The sequence below is a fragment of the Cervus elaphus genome, chromosome 26 (genome assembly GCF_910594005.1).
Source record: "Cervus elaphus chromosome 26, mCerEla1.1, whole genome shotgun sequence".
Classification (NCBI taxonomy): domain Eukaryota; kingdom Metazoa; phylum Chordata; class Mammalia; order Artiodactyla; family Cervidae; genus Cervus; species Cervus elaphus.
The window spans coordinates 11,625,203-11,645,631 of record NC_057840.1 but is presented as its reverse complement, the minus strand read 5'-3'; the positions used below and the strand labels follow the sequence as shown (position 1 = coordinate 11,645,631).

Below are 20,429 nucleotides of genomic sequence, written 5' to 3'. Positions count from 1 at the left end.
GTTATTGGACAGCACTTAAGAAAAGGTATTTGATTTTGTATTATTGCTTTCCTAGCACCCTGCCTCACACGATCTTGTTGCACTTTATGTATTTTAATTGATTAAAGAAATGTATGTATTTAAGATCTATCAAGTATTTAAAATGATTCAGCATGATTCTCAGCATTTAGTCAAACATACAACAGCCACTGATGTAGGTACTATACTCTCCTCACTTTACAGGTCAGACAATTGAGACAGAAAAATTAAGTAACTGATCAAAGTGCAATTGACTAGTTGGGTACAAGAGATAGCACAGAAACCAAAGGAATCTGGCTTCCTCTCTAATCCAGTAATTTTGTAAATGCAATCTTCTTAAGGAGATATCCTACACATGAAAACACACACAGGCACAATCTCTGAGGTTCTTACTATATCTTTTCAGACAACCTAATACAATCTGTTCTAGTATTTACTTCCAGCTCCTATTGGTTGGAAGTGATAGACTTTATTTCCTTGGGCTCCAAAGTCACAGCATATGGTGACTGCAGCAATGAAATTAAAAGACAGTTGCTCCATGGAAGAAAAGGTATGACAAACCTAGACAGCATATTAAAAAGCAGAGACATTACTTTAGCAACAAAGGCCCATCTAGTTAAAGCTATAGTTTTTCTAGTAGTCATGCACGGATGTGAAAGATGGACCACAAAGAAAGCTGAGTGCCAAAGAATTGATGCTTTTGAACTGTCATGTTGGATAAGACTCTTGAGAGCCCCTTGGCCTGCAAGAAGATAAAACCAGTCAGTGATAAAGGAACATTCATTGAAAGGATTGATGCTGAAGCTGAAACTCCAACACTTTGATCACCTGATGTGAAGAACTGACTCATTGGAAAAGACCCTGTAGCTGGGAAAGATTGAAGGCAGGAGGAGAAGGAGACGACAGAGGATGAGATGGTTGGATGGCATCATCACCTCAGTGGGCATGAGTTTGAACAAGCTCCGGGAGTTGGTGATGGACAGGGAAGCCTGGTGTGCTGCAGTCCATGGGGTTGCAAAGAGTCAGACACTACTGAGTGACTGAACTGAACTGAATAGTTGGAAAGTTATTCAAATATTACTTTGCAGCAATTTTGAAACTTTTAAATGTTTCCTTTATCTTGGGGCTATGAAATGTGTTTGGTTCTGTGAAAACAAGTGTTTGATAAAATGTTTGTGTGAGAAATTGTGTATATGCTGGCAAGATTGTTGCAGGTTCTTAGTTACACTTTGTCCCAGGCACTGCAAGGGTAAAGAATCTGCCCGTCAATGCAGGATAAGCAAGAGATACAGGTCCCATCCCTGGGTGGGCAAGATTCCCTGGAGGAAGAAATGACAACCCACTCCAGTATTCTTGTCTGGATAATTCCAAGGACAAAAGAGCCTGGCAGGTTATAGTCCATGGGGTTGCAAAGAGCTGGACACGACTGAGCATACACACAGCTGGAGTTTGTAATTGGGGATTTAGATGAATCCTGGAACCTTATGTCTCAGGAGGAATTTATCTTTGGTTTTAAGACTTTTTTTTAGCAGCGTCTTTTACGTGTTTGTTTCTCAAACTATAAATCAAGAGATTCAGCACTGGGATGATGATGGTGTAGAACACAGATGATTTTATCAGTGTTGGGGGAATACAGGTAGCTGGGTCGTGAGTAAATGAAGAGCAGAGTCCCCTTGTAGATGGCCACGGATGTCAGGTGGGAAGCACAGGTGGAGAAGGTCTTCTTCCTTCTGGTGGAAGAACCGATCTTTAAGACTGAGAGGAGGATGTAAAAGTAGGAGATGATGATGACGATGAAGCAGATAATTTCCACTGAGCTGCCATATGTGGAGAGAAGCCACTCATTGAGTGACGTGTCTGTGCACGATAACTTAAGCAAGGGAGGCAGGTCACAGAAAAAAATGATTAATGATATTTTTATCACAGTATTTCAGAATAAATGCAAAGGATGTGTGCACCAGGGAACTCATATTGCCTCCAAAGTATGACAAGACGATCAACCATATACAGATTCCCCGAGACATCACAGCCATGTATAGTAAAGGGTTACAGATGGTGACATAGCGATCATACGCCATGGCAGCCAAGATAAAGGATTCAGTATCTGCGAAAGTGCAGAAGAAATAGAACTGCAGGGCACAGCCGTGATAGGAAATTGACTTGTTCTGAGAAAGGAAGTTGACAAGCATTTTGGGAATGAAGACAGAAGAATAGCAAAGGTCTACAAAGGATAAGTTACTAAGGAAAAAATACCTGGGTGTTTGAAGGTGCGGATCAACCCTGATTAGTATCATCAATCCAATGTTCCCCATTAAAATCATAGAGTACAAAGTCAGAAACAGGAGAAACAGGACAATCTGCAGTTCAGGGCAAGTTGGAAACCCTAACAGAATAAACTCAGTCACCAAGGTATAGTTCCCAACTATAAAGTCCATATCACGTGCTGTTTTCTTCTTATGAGAATTCTAACATCCTAAGATGCTATGTTGATGGAAAGAGAAAAAAAAATAGATATAATCATAAGGTTATTTTATTGTTTCAACAAATAAGCAATCAAGAGTGCCAGATCAAATCTCCTTCCAAATATAAATTCTGAGAAACATATTTCAGAATTTAGTAGCTTTATCTCTTGGTTGATAGTTTTGTTGTATTTGTTTGATCAATAGCTAGTTCTTCCACTGGACAGACATGTGCAGATAACATCTCATATTGCTTACTTTTTTTAAATTCTCAAGTGTAGGGCTATAGCTAGTAGAGGATGAAATGAATAATGAAGTGATAAGTGAAATGATGATAAGAGGAAAAACATATCTGTTATTAAAAGTATGCTAACTTGAGTACATCTTGTAATGATAACTCTAGAAAAATGTACTCCTTTTGTCTAGTATTTAATAGATATTAATGTGTTGTACTAGAAAAGGCAGAGGAACCAGAAATCAAATTGCCAACATTGGCTGGATCATCAAAAGAGCAAGAGAGTTCCAGAAAAACATCTACTTCTGCTTTATTGACGACGCCAAAGCCTTCAACTGTGTGGATCACAATAAACTGTGGAAATTTCCAAAACAGATGGGAATACCAGACCACCTGACCTGCCTCTTGAGAAATCCGTATGCAGGTCAGGAAACAACAGTTAGAACTGGACATGGAACAACAGACTGGTTCCCAATAGGAAAAGGAGTACGTCAAGGCTGTATATTGTCACCCTGCTTATTTAACTTCTATGCAGAGTACATCATGAGAAATGCTGGGCTGGAAGAAACACAAGCTGGAATCAAGATTGCCGGGAGAAATATCAATAACCTCAGATATGCAGATGACACCATCCTTATGGCAGAAAGTGAAGAACTAAAAAGCCACTTGATGAAAGTGAAAGAGGAGGGTGAAAAAGTTGGCTTAAAGCTTAACATTCAGAAAAGTAAGATCATGGCATCTGGTCCCATCACTTCATGGGAAATAGATGGGGAGACAGTGGAAACAGTGTCAGACTTTAATTTTTTGGGCTCCAAAATCACTGCAGATGGTGATTGCAGCCATGAAATTAAAAGAGGCTTACTCCTTGGAAGGAAAGTTATGACCAACCTAGATAGCATATTAAAAGCAGAGACATTACTTTGCCAAAAAAGGTCTGTCTAGTCAAGGCTATGGTTTTTCCAGTGGTCATGTATGGATGTGAGAGTTGGACTGTGAAGAAAGCTGAGCGCCGAAGAATTGATGCTTTTGAACTGCGGTGTTGGAGAAGACTCTTGAGAGTCCGTTGGACTGCAAGGAGATCCAACCAGTCCATCCTAAAGGAGATCAGTCCTGGGTGTTCATTGGTAGGACTGATGCTGAAGCTGAAACTCCAGTACTTTGGCCACCTGATGCATAGAGTTGACTCATTGGAAAAGACCCTGATGCTGGGACAGATTGGGGGCAGGAGGAGAAGTGGATGACAGAGGATGAGATGGTTGGATGGCATCACCAACTCGATGGATATGGGTGTGAGTAAACTCTGGGAGTTGGTGATAGACAGGGAGTCCTGGCGTGCTGTGATTCATGGGGTCGCAATGAGTCAGACAGGACTGAGCGACTGAACTGAACCTAACTGAACTGAATGTGTTGTACTCTTGACTGTGATTAGAGTGATGCAATGAAATATATTTTAGCTATTAAAAATAATAAAAGCAAAAATGATATTAGTGAAATGAAAGCAAATGTCAGTAAACGTCAGCTGAGAGCATGTTTTAGACAGGGATTTAAGGCAAGTCCTTAAATCCTGTCAAGATACCAAGTCAAGGAGATTAAAGTAATTAACTGCTTTTCTTTTTGGCATTCTTTATCACTCTTGGCTTACAGTAAGCACAGCATAAATATTAGATGACTGAGTAAAGTGGGCAAAAAATTAGTATTAACTTCTCATCTTTAAATATCACTCTGTATAGCCACCTCACTAATTATATATGTGAGCAAACACAAATAGCTTCATTTAATTTTTATCCTAGTATAATTCAGGATGTTGAGTCTAAGAATTTTGTCAGTTTCTGTTTCTGTAATCTTAAAATTTTTCTAGAAGCAAGGAGAATTTGAACATGACTTTGAAATATAAGACTTTTTATTGTAACCTTGAAGGATGACTTGGAAATCTATAAAATATGCAAGTGAAACCTCCAATGAGATTTGAGCTTTGTTACTACTGCCACAGATGGCTAGAACAAATGGTTGGGGTCATTCTCTCACTTATATAAAACTATTGAGACAGCTGCAGGGCTAAGAACTCCGTTGTTGTAATATCATTTAACCACTAAAAGTATGCTATAACATAGGCACAGAGAAGTGTAAGAGAATTAGAAGGGTTAGGATGCTGTCTTATGTTGTTACATCAAACAGTGTGAGTGAGATGCAGCGCCTTGTTAGGACAGTAGTTAATTTATACTTATTTTGCCTGTTTTGAAGGTAATCAGAGTGTTCAGGAATGATAAGACCTAAATCTAGAGTTAATAAGCATTTTATTAGAATCTCGTATTAGCCACGTGGATTGTATGACCTTGCACAACTGTGTGTGTGTGTGTGTGTATCAGAGAGAGACAATCTGCTATACTTAATACATATACTATATGTATATTATATATACCATTATATATATTTAGAATTTTATTATAATAATGACAACAGTATTTCACATGGCTTCTCTGCCAGTTTAAATTAGGAAAACTCTCTATCTATAGTTTCTTGCTGTCTCACTTTAGATAGACTGTCACATAATAGGTAAAGAGTGAAGATTAGTTTCAATTACTCCACTGCTGTCTTTTCAGCAGTAAAGAATCCATTTGCCAAAGCAGGAGATGTGGGTTCAATCCCTGATCTGGGAAGATCTTCTAGAGAAGGAAATGGGAACCCACTCCAGTTTCCTTGCCTGGAGAATCTCAGGGACAGAGAAGCCTGACGGGCTACAGTCCACAGGGTCACAAAGAGTTGGACACGGGTTAATGACGAAACAACAACAGAGACAATTCCAGTGCTCTCGCTCATCCCTAGCTAATAAATAGAACTATGTCACTAGATTTTTTTAAAATAATAGTTATCATTTACATAATGATTGTGATGTGAAATGCAATATTCTTAACCCTTTACATATAATTCATTTAATTGTCACACAAAAGTATACTAACAGAATTTCACAGCAGTTTCTGTCACTGTCATCTTTCTCTTACAGTTGAGGAGCTAAAGCAGAGAGCTGGAGAGCCAAGATGTGATGAAAATAGGATTGGAGCCCAGGCTGCTGCCTCCAAAACTTCAAGACAGATTGGCTGTGTAAGCTAGATTCTCATTATTGATTCTGTATGTTGCATGGGGACACCGAAGCTTAATGTTCCGAGTCACTCCACAAGTAGTTGACAGGTGTAATTCAAATTCATATATGTGTGAAGTCACAGTTCATGAGGATAGCCATGAAGGTGGTTAGAGATTTATTAGTGTGGCTTCTGTGAGACAGGCTGTGGTGCAGACTTGCTGAAGGCAGGGCAGAATGACTCAGTTATTTCCTGAAAACACAGTCCATTACTCTCAGGGACTCACAGTGAGCATCCCTTTCTTTTTTCTTTTTTTCTTTTAGGTTTTTTTTTTTTTTTTCCATTCTTTTTTATTAGTTGGAGGCCAATCACTCTACAATATTGTAGTGGGTTTTGTCATACATTGACACAAATCAGCCATGGATTTACATGTATTCCCCATCCCGATCCCCCCTCCCACCTCCCTCTCTACACGATCCCTCTGGGTCTTCCCAGTGCACCAGGCCCGAGCACTTGTCTCATGCATCCAACCTGGGCTGGTGACCTGTTTCACCATAGATAATATACATGTTTCAATGCTGTTCTCTTGAAACATCCCACCCTCGCCTTCTCCCACAGAGTCCAAAAGTCTGTTCTGTACATCTGTGTCTCTTTTTCTGGTTTGCATATAGGGTTATCATTACCATCTTTCTAAATTCCATATCCCTTTCAATAGCCTAAGAATGGTTTCCCTGGTGGCTCAGCCCTTTAAGAATCTGCCCACAATGCAGGAGAATGCCTACAATTCAGGAGACCTGGGTTTGATCCCTGATCAGGAAGAGTCCCTGGTGAAAAAAAACAGCAACCCATTCTAGTATTCTTACCTGGGAAATCTAATGGACAGAGGAGCCGGGCGGGGCCACAGTCCATGTGGTTGCAAAGAGTCGAATATGATTTAGTAACTAAATCACCTCTACCACCACCACCACCACCATGTACGTAGAGAAACGTGAGTGAGAAGAGAAGCACGAGGGGAAAAGTCAGATGAGAGTGAATCTTGGGTTCTTGCTTTCAATGGGAATGACCAGAAAGATTCAATCAAACTGAAGTGATTCACTATTTTTTTTCATAAGTATATAGCAAAACAATGTTAGAACAGAAAATAAATTAATTGAAACTATCAGGTAGCCAATTATGTTTCAGTTTATTTCTGTTAACAAAAAAGCTTATTGAAACAAGGTGAGTGTTTCAGATCCCTATAGAAGCTATAGTAGAATGACACAGGTCGATTTGTTTGTGGGTAATATGCTAATGCATAAAATTTTGTAACTATTTTGACACATCAGTGGTCTCAGATCCATAAAAGTCTATTTTTGCATCAATAAAGCCAAAAGCCAATCTGGTAAACACAGAAGCGACTTACCAAAGAAGGAGACATTTTCACATTACCTAGATGAATAATTTCACCAATAGAACCAAGGACTTTTATATACATTCTCAAGTCATTAGGGACCTAATAACTGAAGATTCCAAACATGTTCATTTCCAAGATATCCCATGGAATAATTAGTAGGTTATTGTGAATTATTATTTTGAAACAACTTCATAATTATAATAGCAATTCTGTCAGTGTTAGTTTGAAGAGGGAATTTTTACTCTCAGTAATATTATGGTGGTTTTTTCCTGACACTTGAAATCCCACTAGAGTCCTACACTCTAATACTGTAGAGGTTCTTTCAAATAATTCATATATTTTAAAATGTAGCTCTCATTTAAATTATTTCAAAAACCACATGGAAGTTCCTAAAAATGTTACTTGATATCCTCAGCACTGAAATGTAATATTTTTTATTGAACTGAATGGGGAGACCAGCGAAGGCTACTATAGAACATGTTATCAGTAGGTGCTTCCTGAGAAGATGAAAGGACTTTATTTTTAAAAATTATCTAGCTACCTACCTGCTTACTTTTGGCTGTGCAGGGTCTTCCTTGCTGTTCGTGGGCTTTCTGTAGTTGCAGAGAGAGGGGCTACTTTCTGTTGCAGACCACGGGCCCTAGAACTTGGGCTCTAATATCACAGGTTCAGCAGCTGCGGTGCACGGCTTAGATGCCCTTTGGCCTGTGGCTATCTTCCTGGACCAGGGATTGACCCCATGTCCTCTGCCGTGGAAGGTAGACTCTTAAACACTGGACCACTGGGAAGTCCCAGAAGGACTTTTAAATAAGAGTCTTATGCTTGAGAGCATCAAAAGGAGGCAAAACCATCCCAGTTAGTAAATACAGTTTTTCATCATCAACTTGATTGTTCTTATGTGCGTTTTGTATGACAGATTCACTAAAACAATGATAGAAAAAAAAAAAAAAAACTTGCAGAACTTTTGGTAATTACACAGTACTAGAGTACCCAAACTGGAAATCTGCATGGCTACAAACACAGAGCTGTCTTCCCTTCACAGCATTTGCCAAATTTCAAATTGCTTGGACTGGGGGGTTAAAGATATGTCAAAAACCTCTGAAATACAAGAGTAGACAATTCTATATTCCTTTTGTGCTGAAGAGACTAAGAAAGCTCAAGTACTTATGTGAAAATCCTAGGTCATTATGCCCTAGTAAGAGGGGTAAACTGGAGATACAGTGCATATTGCCAAAACCAAAAGAATCAGTGTTCTATTGAATGGAGCTTATCACTCTTAACTGCATCAGAAAAATAATGGAAGCTTCATTGATTTGATAAATCCTGTAGAACATCTTTGTAGTCTGTATGGCATGTAATAAACAGATTACTAAGCATGATAACAGGAAAGATTTTATGCCCATACTAGAGGGAAAATGCCAAAAGCGAATGCACATTGAACCAAAATTGGAGTTAGTAAGCAAGAATTTAAAAATGATTCTAAAAATATCCTAGAGAAAATTTTCAAAAAAAAAAAAATGACAAAAGTTGGGAGACATTCCACAAATGATTGGAAACCTTAGAAAATAAAATAGAATTGAAAAATACATCTAAATTAGCAACTTATTGAATAGATATATTGATACATTGAATTTTTAAAAGCAGAGAATTGGATGAAAAGTGGAAAGGGCAAAAGGGTTTGTATTAAGGTTCTTTAGTTTGGAAGTTGCAACTAATGTGGTAAAGGAGGTCATCAGGAAAATATATGTTCAATTCAGTTCAGTCGCTCAGTCGTGTCTGACTCTTTGTGACCCCATGAATTGCAGCACTCCAGGCCTCCCTGTCCATCACCAGCTCCCAGAGTCTACCCAAACCCGTGCCCATCGAGTTTGTGATGCCATCCAGCCATCTCATCCTCTGTTGTTCCCTTCTCCTCCTGCCCGCAATCCCTCCCAGCATCACAGTCCTTTCCAATGAGTCAACTCTTTGCATCAGGTGGCCAAAGTATTGGAGTTTCAGCTTCAGCACCAGTCCTTCCAATGAACACCCAGGACTGATCTCCTTTAGGATGGACTGGTTGAATCTCCTTGCAGTCCAGGGGACTCTCAGGAGTCTTCTCCAACACCATAGTTCAAAAGCATCAATTTTTCAGCGCTCAGCTTTCTTCACATTCCAACTCTCATGTCCATGCATGACCACTGGAAAAACCATAGCCTTGAGTAGACAGACCTTTGTTGGCAAAGTAATGTCTCTGCTTTTAATATGCTATCTAGGTTGGTCATAACTTTCCTTAAGGAGCAAGCATCTTTTAATTTCATGGCTGTAATCACCATCTGCAGTGGTTTTTGAGACCAGAAAAATAAAGTCTGACACTGTTTCCACTGTCTCCCCATCTATTTCCCATGAAGTGATGGGACCAGATTCTATGATCTTACTTTTCTGAATGTTGAGCTTTAAGCCAACTTTTTCACTTCCTCTTTCACTTTCATCAAGAGGCTTTTTATTTCACCTTCACTTCTGCCATAAGGGTGGTGTCATCTGCATATCTGAGGTTATTGATATTTCTCCCGGCAATCTTGATTCCAACTTGTGCTTCTTCCAGCCCAGTGTTTCTCATGATGTACTCTGCATAGAAGTTAAATAAGCAGGGTGACAAGATACAGCCTTGAAATACTCCTTTTCCTATTTGGAACCAGTCTGTTGTTCCATGTCCAGTTCTAACTGTTGCTTCCTGACCTGCATACAGGTTTCTCAAGAGGCAGGTCAGGTGGTCTGGTATTCCCATCTCTTTGAGAATTTTCCACAGTTTATTGTACTCCACACAGTTGAAGGCTTTGGCATAGTCAATAAAGCAAAAATCAATGTTTTTCTGGAACTCTTTTGCTTTTTTGATGATCCAGCAGATATTGGCAATTTGATCTCTGGTTCCTCTGCCTTTTCTAAAACCAGCTTGAACATCTGGAAGTTCTCGGCTCACGTATGCTGAAGCCTGGCTTGGAGAATTTTGAGCATTTTTTTACTAGCGTGTGAGATGAGTGCAATTGTGTGGTAGTTTGAGCAATCTTTACCATTGCCTTTCTTTGGGACTGGAATGAAAACTGACCTTTTCCAGTCTTGTGGCCACTGCTGAGTTTTCCAAATTTGCTGGCATATTGAGTGTAGCACTTTCACAGCATCATCTTTCAGGATTTGAAATAGCTCAACTGGAATTCCTCCACCTCCACAAGCTTTGTTCGTAGTGATGGTTTCTAAGGCCCACTTGACTTCACATTCCAGGATGTCTGTCTCTAGGTTTGTGATTACACCACTGTGATTATCTGGGTCATGAAGATCTTTTTTGTACAGTTCTTCTGTGTATTCTTGCCACCTCTTCTTAATATATGCTACTTCCACTTAAATGCTCACCATTAACCAGCCTTAAGAAAACAGACTTTCTTAGCAAATGCTCTTTCACATGGCACTGCTTGAGAGGAATGAACTTAAAAAGTGTTTCTCATATACCGTAGAACCTAGAATTCTTGCATCTTTCAGACAATAGATGGTACCAGAGACAGCTATCTAATCTCGTTAATATGCTTCTAAGTCAGTCCTGAAAAATAAGCTTTCAGTGTTCTTAAAGATTTTTATGTAATTGAAATTTCCAATTGTTAGTACTCTGTTTCTCACTAAGTATATATGCTTTTTCTTTTCAGATTTTTTTTTTAAGAAATTTTCCCACTAGTTGGTAAATTGATAACATTCCTCTCTGTGCAGGAAACTGTGACTCTCAGATTCTAGTAAACCATCATCAAACAAAAAGTCCTGATTCTTCTCATATTGGTATCAATATCCAAATATTCTTGTTGTTGTCTCTAAGTCATGTCCGACTGTTTGCCACCCCATGGACTGTAACCCACCAGGCTCCGTTTTCCATAGAATTCTCTAGGCAAGAATACTGGAGTGGGTTGCCATTTCCTCCTCCAGGTGATCTTGCTGACCCAGTGACCAAACCTGGGTCTCCTGCACTGTAGGTGGATTCTTGATCACTGAACCACTGGAGAAGCCCTGGTATCCCAATAAGCTGAATTAATTTTACAGCAGGTCAGTAAAATACAATTGAATTAAAGTTGAACTCAAGTTCTAGAATAAGCATCAAATTATTGCTTGTAGTCTCACATATAGGGCTTTTCATGGGAGGCTGTGATACAAGTAGATCTCAACACCCACCAGTCAGAATTTCAAGTATTTATATAGAGGTCTTAATTAGCTTCAGGCATGTATACTATTCAGATGGTCTCAACAGTAAGTTGCTCTCTCAAGATTGCTTGTGTGGTCTTTGAAAATATCTCTCACTATAGGAATGACGGACAGAATGTACATTCTAAAGACAAGGGAGAGGGTGAGGAGCACGCAGATCTAGTTTGCCAGTCAACCAGATGTCACCTTCTCCAGATGACCTCCTCCAATGGTCCTAAATGAATCTGTCAAATGAATCCCTTTATGTGAGGGAGTCCTGAGTTGCTTCAGACATGTCCGACTCTTTGTGACGCTCTGGACTGCAGCTCACAGACTCCTCTGTCTACGGGATTCTCTAGGAAAGAACACTTGAGTGGGTTGCCATACTCTCCCCCAGGGGATCTTCCTGACCCAGGGACTGAACCTGCATCTCCACAGCTCAGCGGGCAGACTCTTTACTGCTGAGCCACTGGGGAAGCCCGAATCCATTTATACACTATGTCATATCCATATTTCCAGAAGGAGTTGAATGCAGTTAATATCTTGAAAAAATTTTATGAGATGGCAGAGCTACTGAGATACCTTATGAGCAGTCAAATAAAGTATCTTGTGTCCCTGTAGAGGTGAAAGCAAACTTCTTCTGAGAGGCAATCAAAATAGGCACTGAACAGAATATATTAGCTAAATCTATGGCTACAAAATACTTGATATTTGCTATTGGAATGAAGTCGGTAATTTCATTGTTATTGCCTATGGAGCCTTCATAGCTGGGGCTACGGCATTAAGGTTGTGATCATATGGTGTCATTCATTACTTCCATTTTATGGATCGGCCTAATTGGATTGTAAAATGGAGAAATGCTGGGAGCTAATCCCCCCTCTTCCTGAGTCAACTTGATCTGGAGAAAGGGGATGGTGAAGGTGGAAGACAAAGCAAGGACACAACCCAAGGGCCGCAGGGCATGGCGCGGTTCCTCCGTGCCGGGTGGGAGGATGGGTGAGTGGGGGGAAGGAGTCCTTCGTCCCTGCTCCCTGCAGCTGGTACCCCAGGAAAGGGAACACGCTGCCTCTGGACCAGCCTATACTCTCTGAGCCCAGACGGCCTGACCAGAGGCAAGGCAAAGGTCCTCCTGCTTCCCTGGGGAGGCCAGGGCTGCTGGGGCCCCCATCACCTCCGACTACAGGAGAGTCCGGCTTACTGCCATTCTCTCCCAGATGAACCCCAGCCTGAAGCTGGGGCAGTGCAAGGCCAGCCCCAAGGAGGGGGCGTGCGGTGAGCCCGCGGGTGGACAGGTCTGCAGGCTCGTCAGGCCTCGCTCCTTACACAGCCCCACTGACTGCACGCTGCGCGTGACAGCCTGGAGAGTCTGCTCCCCAGGGACGGCCTGCAGAGGCTGGGGTGGGTGCAGAAGGATGGGGAAGACGAGAGGAGGAAGGCGCTTTCTAGCCCTAATTACTAAAAAAAGTTCCCCTTCTCTTTCAAATGGTTCTTGTATAATGAGTTTAAGTCTTAGAGGATCCCATTTTGTTTTACAGTGGGCCATTTCAACTGTTTTCAACTGTGTGCTTTAAAAGCTGTCCACAGTCAAGCATCAAATATGGAGTCAGACTTCTTGTTACAAGTCTCTTTGCATGAAACGTAGCATACATGTGCAGCTGAGCAGTTCTATCAGCTTAATTCCTGACAGTAAAATTTTTGGATAATGGCTTTCTTTCATTTTGTAATCTGTCAATGAATACTGTTGTTGTTTAGTCCCTAAGTCATGTCTGACTCTTTTGCAACCTCATGGACTATAGCCCACCAGGCTCCTCTGTCCATGGCATTTCCCAGGTAAGAATACTGGAGTGGATGGCCATTTCCTTCTCCAGGGGATCTTCCCCACCCAAGGACTGAACCCTTATATCCTGCTTGGCAGGTGGATTCTTGACCAATGAGCTTCCAAGGAAGCCTGTCAGTGAATATAAATATATATGAATACATATGCATTGCATATATACTTTTTGTATTTACATATAAATATATAAAAATCTTAAAACTATGTAATAAAGCAGCACAAGTAAAATGTTAGAAAACAGTTTGAACAGATAATTCATCAAAGAAGATATAAAGATGACAAGTTACACCATGAAAAACTCAGTGTGAAATTACTGAGTTTGATCAGGAAAATCAAAATTAAGAAATGAAATATCACTAGACACATTAAAGTTTAAAAAAAAATCTAATGAAAGCAAAGCAACAACAAAAATAATGCACAGATAATACTTAATGCTGGTGATGATTTAGAACAAGTGAACTTCTGTACATTTCTCGTAGGAATGGAAATTTGAGACAGCTTCTCTGAAGGTTGGTGGTTCATTATAAAGTTAATTGTACACTTATGAAACACGTTTATCCAGAAGTCCCACTTTATAGAGAAAAGAAAACTTGTATTTACACAAAAATCTATTATCAAACATTCAGGGCAGTTTTAACAGTGAAATCCTGGAAACAGCCACGTGTTCTTCACCCAAGGAATGAGTAAACAAGCTCTGGTACATTACATAGTGTGAGACACTACCAAGAAATATAAATAAACAAACTATATTGATGCGGCAGCAATATGCTAAATGCTTTATGCAAAGTGAAAATTCATACTTAAAAGGCTTTATGATTCCATTTATATGACATTTTGAAAAAGTCATATGGACAGAGGACTGGTCAGCTGGTAGTAAATTGGTAGGGTATTAACTAAAGAGACAAAACATGAGAATTTTGGAGATTGATCAGGCAGTTCTGTATTTTGATCATGATTTTGGTAACATAACTCTGTGGATTTGTCAGACTTCTCAAAAAATTTACAAAAAAAAGTGCATTTTAATTTGCATACAAATTTAAAATATTATAGAATATATTTTAAAATGCTATCAATTAATGAAAACATCTCTATGGTATTATACACGGCCATTCCCCTGAACCAGTCTAAAGAGGACTGTTTATTCTCATTTAACAATCAATTACCTTTGACAACTAGACTGCCATGGTCAGCCTGTGGGTTGAAAAATAATCTCAGTCAGATGCTGGCAGGAGGTCTTTGTCGTTCCTGAGTTACTTGTTTGTCACAGACACTCTCATACACCTAATTGATACAGTTTGCAGACAGGGACACACAGATGATGACAGTAAAATTTAATGTTAAAACATGTCCATTATGTCACAGTTGTTTGGATGATACATGCACAATACTGTTAAAATTGTGCTATATTTCAAATACCATAAAGTGATCCTTTCCAGACTAGAGAACAACCCATTCTTCCTTAAAGGCTATTTATAAATATTTAACTAATTTAATCTTAATGATAAAATTTTAGTCATAGGAACTTATTATCACGATCGGCTGAACATTCAAAGGAAAGATAGATTGAAACATAACTATAGGTCAGTACCAACATGGGTATTGTTAACCAGAAGCAGAGCATATGACGAAAAGGTGGCACGAATACACAGAAGAACTGTACAAAAAAGACCTTCATGACCTGGGTAACCACGATGGTGTGATCACTTACCTAGAGCCAGGCATCCTGGAATGCGAAGTCAGGTGGGCCTTAGGAAGCATCCCTACAAACAAAGCTGGTGGAGGTTATGGAATTCCAGTTGAGCTATTTCAAATCCTGAAAGATGATGCTGTGAAAGTGCTGCACTCAATACAGCAGCAAATTTGGAAAACTCAGCAGTGGCCACAGGACTGGAAAAGGTCAGTTTTCATTCCAACCCCAAAGAAAGGCAATGGTAAAGATTGCTCAAACTACTGCACAATTGCTCTCATCTAACACGTTAGCAAAGTAATCTTCAAAATTCTCCAAGCCAGGCTTCAGGAGTACATGAGCCATAAACTTCCAGATGTTCAAGCTGGATTTAGAAAAGGCAGAGGAACCAGAGATCAAGTTGGCAACATCCGTTGGATCATTGAAAAAGCAAAGGAGTTCTAGAAAAAAATCGACTTATGATTTATTGACTATGCCAAAGCCTTTGACTGTGCAGATCAAAACACACTGTGGAACATTCTTAAAAAGATGGGAATACCAGACCACCTGACCTTCCTCCTGAGAAACCTGTATGCAGGACAAAAAGCAACAATTAGACCTGGGCATGGAATAACAGACTGGTTGCAAATTGGGAAACGAGTATGTCAAGGCTATCTTCTGTTGCCAACGTTATTTAACTTATATGCAGGGTACATCATGAGAAATGCTGTGCTGGATGAAGCACAAGCTGAAATCAAGATTGCTGGGAGAAATATCAATAGCCTCAGATACTCAGATGATACCACTCTTATAGCAGAAAGTGAAGAACTATAGAGCTTTTTTTAAAAAAATTTTTTTTAATTTAAATTATTTATTTATTTTACTTTACAACATTGTATTGGTTTTGCCATACATTGACTTGAATCTGCCATGAAAATGAAAGAGGAGAGTGAAAATGTTGCCTTAAAGCTTAACATTCAGAAAATTAACATCATGGCATCCAGTCCCATCACTTCATGGCAAATAGATGGGGAAATAAAATCACTGCAGATGGTGACTGCAGCCATGAAATTAAAAGATGCTTGCTCCTTGGAAGAAAGGTTATGGCCAACCTAGATAGCATATTAGAAAGCAGAGACATTACTTTGCCAACAAAGATCCATCTTGGTCAAGGCTATGGTTTTTCCAGTGGTCATGTATGGATATGAGAGTTGGACTATTAAGAAAGCTGAGCCTCAAAGAATTGATGCTTTTGAACTATGGTGTTGGAGAAGACTCTTGAGAATTCCTTGGACTGCAAGGAGATCAAACCAGTGAATCCTAAAGGAAATCAGTCCTGAATATTCATTGGAAGGACAGATGCTGAAGCTGAAACTCCAATACTTTGGCCACCTGATGCGAAGAGTTGACTAATTTGAAAAGACCCTGCTGCTGGGAAAGATTTAAGGCAGGAGCAGAAGGGGATGACAGAGGATGAGATGGTTGGATGGCATCACTGACTCGATGGACATGAGTTTGAGTAAGCTCTGGGAGTTGGTGATGGGCAGAGAAGTCTGGCGTGCTGCAGTCCATGGGGTCGCAAAGAGTCAGACATGACTGAGCAACTGAACTGAATTGAACTGAATCATAAACTGTGGAAATAGTTTTCCCAAGTTTGGTTTTACCATTATTTCAAATAATGATGATGGGGTCACATTCTCTGTTGGCCAAATTGTAAACAAAATCTGCAAAGCCTGCATGTTCAATAATGCTTTTTAATGTTAAAATTATATAGGAGTAGCAACAAACTGGATGATAAAATGAAACACTTTTTTTTAATAGTAGATATTCGTGCAAAAGTGCTGTCAAATATCTAGCTATAGGATTTTTAATTATGAAATCCACACCTACAGAAGCATGGAATGCTTTTCTTTAAAATAAGACCTCTTTAAGTGCTCTCGCATTGACACCATGAGTATATTAAATCTTTGCAAAGTACTAATGAGGTGTGTCTGTAGTCACAGATGAGGTGTGTCTGTAGTTCACAGAAGTTCATATATCAGATGAAGTTGTGTTGAATACATACACAGCAGAGGAAAGCACTGTTTAAACATTGAAGTGCTCAGTCATAACACACACATTAAAATACCAAAACCTGCATTTCTGAGAAACACTTCCTACCGCAAAAGACATCCTGCACCAGCTGAAAAGCCACTATAAAAAGATACTATCTACCAGCACCAAACACTGTGAAACATGAATGTGTATTTTCTTCTTTAGAATCATATTCAGGCCTGTGTAAGAAAACACGTTTATTTTGTGAAAATAAAACACATTTATTTTATTTATGGTATGGCTGGCCATGTGCTTTTTAATAAGCTTCATACTCATTTTAATTTTGTTCTTTAAAAGAATGAAAGGAAAAATAGTAGCTAAATGACTTGCTCTACATCTGGTAAAGAGAAGATTAAAAACCAGTGATCGAACTCCTGGGACAGCAGTGTTCCACGATTTTGTAAAATCTTCTTTATTAGGTAATACATATATATGGAATCTAAAAAAAATGATACTGATGAACCTATTTGTAGGAAAGGAATGGACACACAGATGTAGGGAATGGACTTACACGGGGGATCTGAATGGAGAAAGTAGCATCAACATGCACACACGATCAGGCGTGAGACGGATAGCTGGTGGGAAGCTGCTGTGCAGCGCAGGGGGCCCAGCCTCAGGTGACGACCTGGAGTGGGGGAGGGCGAGGGGAGGGAAGGGATATAGGGATAATTACCACTGATCTGTGGTGTTGGAGACTGCTGAGAGTCCCTTGGACTGCAAGGAGATCCAACCAGTCCATCCTAAAGGAGATCAGTCCTGAGTGTTCATTGGAAGGACTGATGCTGAAGCTGAAACTCCAATACTTTGCCCACCTGATGCGAAGAACAGACTCATTTGAAAAGACCTTGATGCTGGGGAAGATAGAAGACCGGAGGAGAAGGGGATGACAGAGGAGGAGATGGTTGGATGGCATCATGGACTTGATGGACATGAGTTTGAGCAAACTCCGGGAGTTGGTGATGGACAGGGAAGCCTGGCATATTGCAGTCCATGGGGTCGCAAAGAGTCAGATATGACTGAGCAACTGAACTGAACTGAAAATTATAGTACAAAAAGAGGTGGTCAACTTTGAAACTAGGAAATGTAGACATCTTTAAAAAATTTCTCTGATAACCCTGTGGCCAGTATTTAAAGCATTTTAAAATAAACTCATCACACTACTTTTTTCAGTAATAATTTTTTCAGTGCTGCAAGCACATCCTTGTTCCAAAGGCTGTATATCATGGGATTGAACATTGGAGTCACTATGGTGTGGAACACAGAGAGGGGTTTGTCAGTTCCTGCAGAATGACTGGATTTGGGCCTTAAGTAGGTAATGGCAGATCCAAAGAATGAAAGCACAACCAACAGGAGAGGCACACGTGGCTTTGGCTCTTCCTCTGGCTGTTGGCGACCTCAGAATACTGGAAATGATTTTGCTGTAAGAGGAAAGGATCAGCATAAAAGGTCCAACAACAGACAACAGAGCTACTGCATAGACTGACAGCCTGTGGGCAAAAGTGTCTGCAGGCCAGCTTCAGAATGGGGGAGGGGGGAATGGCACAGAAGAAGTGGTTAACCTATTTCAAATGACAGAAACGCAGAGAGATCTGGCATGTTTGCCCTACCTGCACTGGGATTCCACTGACCGAGGAGCCCACAGCCAGCTGGATGCTCACTTTTGGGGTCATGACCAGGGGATAGTGCAGAGGGTCACAGACGGCCACACAGCGGTCATAGGCCATCACCGCCAGGAGGAAGCACTCAGTGGCTCTGAGGATAAGGAAGAAGCACATTTGGGTGGCACAGTCCAGTACAGATATCCTTCTGTCCTGAGTCCAAATGTTCACCAGAATCCTAGGGAGAGTGACGGACACATAACAGATTTCCATGATGTAAGTGATGGTAAACACCCCAAATAATAACCCTTGGAGGTATGGAAGATCAAAAAATCCCAGTAGTGCAAATTATATCCTGTGGACATGTTGTCTTCTGATTCCATCTCTTCATATTTCATCTGTGGGAATGATTCAATCAGAGGCACTGTCATTTCATTTTTATTGACTCTTGTTTTTTGTGTATAAACTAGATTATACGTCTTCTTACTTTTCATTTCCCTATAAAAACCAAACTTATAATGCCAGGTGCTCTAAAATTACACAGGAGTATACTTTTATTTATCATGAAACCTATCTGTAAGAAAAAAACTTCACTCTCTGTTTTCTCTACAATATATTATTTTATTGCTTTATTATAAAAACAGGCGATTGCAATTTTGCTATTCATTTGAACACTTAAAAATTCAAATGGAAAATTATGTTCCACTGTAACAATGATTTCATGTTTTCCACTGACATGCTCTTTTCACCTCTCTCTTCTGTTTTCCACTATTATCAATTCAAAATTAATTTTATTGTTCCTGTAAATATTTTGTAAGCCACTTAAAATTGTTTTGGGGGTAAAGATAGTTAATTTTTAAAATGATGATCTTCCAGTGGTATTTCCAAATCTTGTTTGTCTTTGACGTTATGAATATTTAGCTCTTTCACTATAAATCCAAATCAATGAGCTAATCATTGAGTATTATGGGATACTATTTATTTATTTATTTTTATTTTATTTTATTTTTTTTTTATTATTATTATTTTTTTTTTCCAGTGGGTTTTGTTATACATTGATATGAATCAGCCATGGATTTACATGTATTCCCAATCCCGATCCCCCCTCCCACCTCCCTCTCCACCCGATTCCTCTGGGTCTTCCCAGTGCACCAGGTTCGAGCACTTGTCTCATGCATCCCACCTGGGCTGGTGATCTGTTTCACCATAGATAGTATACATGCTGTTCTTTTGAAATATCCCACCCTCACATTCTCCCACAGAGTTCAAAAGTCTGTTCTGTATTTCTGTGTCTCTTTTTCTGTTTTGCATATAGGGTTATCGTTATCACCTTTCTAAATTCCATATATATGTGTTAGTATGCTGTAGTGTTCTTTATCTTTGGATGAAATGGACAAATTCTTAGAAAAGTATAACTTTCCAAAACTGAACCAGGAAGAAATAGAAGATCTTAACAGACCCATCACAAGCAAGGAAATCGAAACTGTAATCAAAAATCTTCCAGCAAACAAAAGCCCAGGACCAGATGGCTTCACAGCTGAATTCTACCAAAAATTTAGAGAAGAGCTAACACCTATCTTACTCAAACTCTTCCAGAAAATTGCAGATGAAGGTAAGCTTCCAAACTCATTCTATGAGGCCACTATCACCCTAATTCCAAAACCAGACAAAGATGCCACAAAAAAAGAAAACTACAGGCCAATTTCACTGATGAACATACATGCAAAAATCCTTAACAAAATTCTAGCAAACAGAATCCAACAACATATTAAAAAAATCATACACCATGACCAAGTGGGCTTTATCCCAGGAATGCAAGGATTCTTTAATATCCGCAAATCAATCAATGTAATACACCACA

The 20,429-nt window shown here is 39.7% G+C and overlaps 2 pseudogenes; both read right to left on the bottom strand.

The window, feature by feature from the left end:
- Positions 1-1,507: 1,507 nt before the first annotated feature.
- On the bottom strand, positions 1,508-2,453 carry LOC122684328 (annotated as a pseudogene).
- A 15,669-nt stretch (positions 2,454-18,122) lies between these two features.
- On the bottom strand, positions 18,123-18,841 carry LOC122684099 (annotated as a pseudogene).
- Positions 18,842-20,429: the final 1,588 nt, after the last annotated feature.